This window comes from Vulpes vulpes, chromosome 7 (genome assembly GCF_048418805.1).
Source record: "Vulpes vulpes isolate BD-2025 chromosome 7, VulVul3, whole genome shotgun sequence".
Classification (NCBI taxonomy): domain Eukaryota; kingdom Metazoa; phylum Chordata; class Mammalia; order Carnivora; family Canidae; genus Vulpes; species Vulpes vulpes.
In genome coordinates, this window is record NC_132786.1 from 51232847 (window position 1) to 51238492 (window position 5646).

Sequence of the window (5646 nt, forward strand, 5' to 3'; positions counted from 1 at the left end):
CCACCCAAGAATTATTCTGGCTTACAGCCTATTAACTTTACCACTTCCTTAATACAAAGAGAATTTTATTACCAATTTACTCAGCAGGTTAGATTAATATTTGAGAGATTCACGGAGGCTGAGAAGCCTTGTGAAATTTCTAGATGCCTCTTGTCAATGCCAGATCTTTTCCTAGTCATCTTGGGGCCTCTCAACTGTGACCTAAAATACTTAGCACGTTCTTCTTCTTCTTCTTCTTCTTCTTCTTCTTCTTCTTCTTCTTCTTCTTCTCTCTCTTTTTTTTTTTTTGGTAGATTCAATGGGTGCGCTGGTCCTCATAGAGGATTTTCTCCTGAAGAACAAGAATGCACACAATCCTTTAAAAAAGCCACGAAGAATCTTAGTGCCGTTTGCATTTGGTTAGTTAGTTATTTTGCTGCTTACATTTCTACTGTTGAGCCCAACCTACTGCAGCCAGATTGGCTACCTGGCTGAGAGGCCCTCTGTCCTCTCCTGGGCTGCCCCCCTGCCTGGAGGTGCACATACATTCTCTCTGCCAGCTGACCTGCCCTTACCCATCCTTAGCACATTCTTAGGGCTACTGTCTCCTTTTTTTTTTTTTTTTTTAATTTTATTTATTTATTTGAGAGAGAGAGAGAGAGAGAGAGAGCGCGCGCGAGCCAGAGAGTACAAGCCAGGGAAGCTGCAAAAGGAGCTGGAGAAGCAGGTTCCCGGCTGAGCAGGGAGCCGATGTGGGGCTCGATCCCCTGGATTCCAGGATCGTGATCTGAGCTGAAGGCAGATGCTCAACCCCCTGAGCCCCCCAGACCCCGGCTACTCCTCCTCCTGCAAGCCTCTGCAGCCTGCTGCTCTCCTCTTGGGCTGGGGACACTCTTCAAAGGCAATTAAATGATCAGCCCTGTTCTGTCCACACCCTGCTGCCAGGCTGGGGATCGGTGGCCTCTGGGGAGGTGGGGTGCAAACCGCCTTGGCTGAGGAGTCACCTGGCTTCACAGAGACCAGGCTCTGGGGACAGAGGAGCACGGTCAAGTTCTGAGCCTTCTTAGCTGTGTGAACTTGGGCATAGAGCTGGCACGCAGCACGTGGCCTCAGTCTCCCCATCTGTACAAAGGGACGGTCCTACCAGCCCAGGGACGGGCGGGATAGCGCGACACATAGCACCCCGTGTCACTAGGTGGCAGCTCCTTCCTGGTCACTGTGTTCTGTCCCCTTTACCCTCCTGCTGGAGCTGGGCCGCTGGGAGGTGGCCAAGGGGCAGGTGGCAGAGAGAGAGGAGGGCAGAGAGGTCCAGAGGACTGATTCCACCTCCCCGCCCCTCATCCAGCCAGTGGCTAGAGGTCGGAAGAGATGGACAGATGGCCAGTCTGAGGGCAGAAAGTGGCACAGTCTCTGAGTTCCTGCCACTGCCACCGCCTCAGGCTGGCAAGGAGCTGTTCTGTGACGCAGGCCCCCTGGGGCATCTGCATTTTCGGATTTGCACGAGATGACCTCTCCGGAGAGTTGTTTTCTGAAGGTGTCCACTGAATGTCTGCCACCGCTTTTGCCCCCTCCGTCCCCAACCTATTGGGTCATGGTGAGAACCCAAAGGATGGCTCCCTTCAAAGCCCTAGGGAAGAGGTGGGCCCAAGGGGGGCACAGACAGGTGAATGGGCCCCACCAAAGCACTCACAGTCCTGGCAGCGACGAGGGTGTCCCAAAGCCAGCCTCTGGCATCAGTGACACTTAATGCCACTCACTGAAGGTTCACCTTGTGCGTGTGCTGCTCTTACAGGATGAGGGACGGAGAGGTTAATTTGTGTTTTTCACATTGCTGTTCTTGATTTTTTTCACCTTTGCCACCATGTTTCAATGAAGGATAGTTGGAAGGAAGGCAGGCAGGGACAAGGGACACCACCCCCCACCTCCCACCCTGGCCTAAGAGGAAACCACCCTTAAAGGGATTTTATACCACCCCAGAAGGAGCCCTCTACCCTTTCCCACGTGATAGAGAGACGGCAAAAACCTGATTGGATGACAGGCATGAGGGTTAATCAGATTAAAACAGCTGGCCGACAAGCCCATAAAAAGCCCTAGACTTAGAAACTCTCAATCATAGGAAATAAACTGAAAGCTGTTGGAGGGGAGGTGGGAGGGGGTCACTGGGTGATGGGATGAGCACTGGGGGTTATATGCAGTGGATAAATCACGGACCTCTACCTCTGAAACTACCATACACTATATCTTAATTAATTGAATTTAAATAAAAATTTTTTAAATAATAATAATAATAACAATAATAAAAGAAAGTCCGGTGGCAACCCTCTCGGATCCCCTCTCCTCAGGAGCTTTGTACTATCACTCGATTCTCGCTCAATAAACGACTATCAGGTCTACCTCTTTACTCTTCCAAGTAGCTTAACCAGGCACTGCCAGGCCCCAGAGGAGAAGAAATCTTGTAATTTTGGCTTTTTTGCTTCCTTTCTAAAAATTTTTTTTTAATTTTTAAATTAAAAAAAAATTTTTTTTCATTTGTTTTTACTAAAGATCAATTTGCTTCCTGTCAGAGATTGTAGGTGATATTTTTCGAGGGTATAGGACAGAGTTTGAGGTCTTTGCAGGGGAAGAGGTGAAGGTGCCAGTGTGACCAGAGGTTGCAGAGGTTCCCTCAAGGCTGGTTTCTGCGAGTCCTACAGGACCCATCACCCTGCGCAAGGCCCCCAGCAGAAGAGGAAAGAACTCAGGGATAGGGGAGAGAAAAAGGTTTTTCTCTACCCTCTTAGACTTTGCAACGGAGGCCTGTGAATTAAGCGGATGAAGGGCGGGTTAACAGGAGAAAAGATGTGAAATTAAAAATATATATTTTAAATGTTACATGCACAGGGTTTCACAGGAAAGAGGAAAAAGTCTCAAAGAAGTGTTTAGATGTGGGGACTTACATTCCATGTTAGCACAAGGACAGAAGTTGTAGACAGGCGACCAGACGAGGAAGGGGATCTGGGCTTCCGAGGGCTAATAAATCGTGGCAGAAAATCATGGAAGATAAGGTTTGTTTAAGCAGATGATCTTGGTGTTGGCCTCACCTGCTGTGGTAAGGGTTGTTGTCATCCTGGGACAAGAGAGGGGGATATTTTTGCCCTGAGCCAAAGGAAGATGCTCAACCTCTGAGCCACCCAGACACCCCTCAATTACCTTTAACTAAAAATAATCCTAATGCCAAAGGGCATATTTCTAACCCTTTAGAGGAGCCCCGTGAACAGGCCAGAGCCCACACTCAGGGGCTGACAGTCCTTAGGGACCAGGCTGGCTTGGGCATCAGTGAACGTTGGCAGTGACTGTGATGGACTTAGGTGGGAGGCCCAAACCTGGTTTTCTGGACACCACAGCTATGCCAGCCATTCCTGGGTGACCCTGGAGAGGAGAAGGAGGCCCCAAACATGACTGAGATTGAGTTTCTCACCACGCAGGCAGGTTGATGGACTTCAGCATGTGGCATTTTTTTTTAATACTCATGTTTTAGAATAAAATTCATAAAACACGGGGATCCCTGGGTGGTGCAGCGGTTTAGCGCCTGCCTTTGGCCCAGGGCGCGATCCTGGAGACCCGGGATCGAATCCCATGTCAGGCTCCCGGTGCACGGAGCCTGCTTCTACCTCTGCTTATGTCTCTGCCTCTCTCTCTCTCTCTCTCTCTCTCTCTCTCCCCCTCTGTGTGTGACTATCATAAATAAATAAAAATTTTTAAAAAATTCATAAAACAATTAATATCTCTTACCTCGTTCAAAACTTGCAATAATCCTACGAAGGAGGCACCGTTGTGCTGCCCTTTTGCAGAGGATGTGCAGCCCTCAAGGGGTAAGTCACTCAGTTCCTAGCAGCTCTTAAGGCGGTGCTCTGCACTCGGAAGCACCCCTACTGGGGGAAGGGCTGTGCTCGAGGCCCCTTAACCCCCCCTCTACTTTGCATCATAATTGCTGTGGCTGGGATCCCTGGGTGGCGCAGCGGTTTGGCGCCTGCCTTTGGCCCCGGGCGCGATCCTGGAGACCCCGGATCGAATCCCACGTAGGGCTCCCGGTGCATGGAGCCTGCTTCTCCCTCTGCCTGTGTCTCTGCCTCTCTCTCTCTGTGACTATCATAAATAAATAAAAATAAAAAAAAATAATTGCTGTGGCTATTTCATTTTTAAATTTGGCTGAACCTTTACTTTGAATTGGTTTGTGAGAAATTGAATTAATCTTACAGCACCCACTGTGTAGATCCATTTGGTCACCGGGCCGGATGGTAAAGTTGCTTGGTGAGCAGGGAAGCTTTTCCCCTACAGGTGGGCACTGGGGGCCTGTCACCCATCACACGTCTCCAGGGTCACCTGCTCTCCACTGAGAGGGGAAGAGAAATTCAGGCTCAAGTGGTATTGAGAAACTTAAAAAACAGAGAGGAAAGAAAGAAAGAAAAGAAAGAAAGAAAGAAAGAAAGAAAGAAAGAAAGAAAGAAAGAAAGAAAGAAAGAAAGAGAGAAAGAAAGAAAAAGAGAAAGAAAGAAGGAAGGAAGGAAGGAGAGAAAAAGAAAGAAGGAAAGAAGAGAGGAGAAAAAGAAGGAAGGAAGAAAGAAAGAAAAAGAAAGAAGAAAGAGAGAGAAAAAGAAAGAAGGAAGAAAGGAAGAAGAAAAAAGAAAGAAGAAAGAAAAAAGAAAGAAAGAAAGAAAGAAAGAAAGAAAGAAAGAAAGAAAGAAAGAGAAAGAAGAAGGAAGGAAAGAGCGAGCGCGAGAGGCCTAAAGAGGGGACCCCCCGTCTGAGAGCCTGAGCGCCCGGGGAAGTCCCGGGGAGCCCCGCCCCCCCCGCCCCGAGTGGGGCGCAGGTGAGGTCTGCAGGGCGCCCCCGCACCGGCGGCAGCGAAGCCCGAGGGGCCGGCCTGCACCGCGGCCGTGGAGAGGTCCGGGCTCTGTCTCCCAGGCGGGCTCCCGCGGCCGCCGTCACGCGGGGCGGTTTGCTTCGGCCCGAGAAGCGCCTCCCGGAGACAAAGCGGGTTTTCGGCCGGAGCCGCGGGGGCGCCCGCCTGCCGTTCCGCCTGCGCCCGCGCGGGGGCGCCCAGGGGCCGCGCTGGCGGCCGAGCTCCCGGCGCCGCGGGGGGAGCCCAGGCACGGAGCCGAGCGCTGGCCTCGGAGCGGAGGGCGGTGGGGCCACCTGCGCGGCGCACAGCCCTCCCATGTAAACAGGGGGTGGAAGCGTATTCAGACGGGATGGCTGTATTTGGAAGATGCTATTTTTTTAAAAAAATTTTTTACTTATTCAAGAGAGACCTAGGCAGAGGGAGAAGCAGGTCCCATGCAAGGAGCCCAACGCAGGACTCGATCCTGGAACCCCGGGGTCACACCCGGAGTCAAAGGGGGCGCTAAACCGCTGAGCCACCCGGAAAATGCTACTTTAATGCAGGGGTAAAAAAATAAATAAATAAAAAATAAATAAAATAAAATAAATAAAATAAAATAAATAAAATAAATAAAATGCAGGGGTCAACGGCATTAGGGTGTGCACCTCGGCGTCGCCCTTGCCAGCTGGGCCCTCCCGCCTCCCACCGAGACTCGGGCCCACGCTTCCTTCCTGGGTGGCCTGGCTTCTGCACTAGTGCAGGGGTGCCAGGATGGCCTTCCCCTGTGTTCCCGGCCCCGCCCGGTC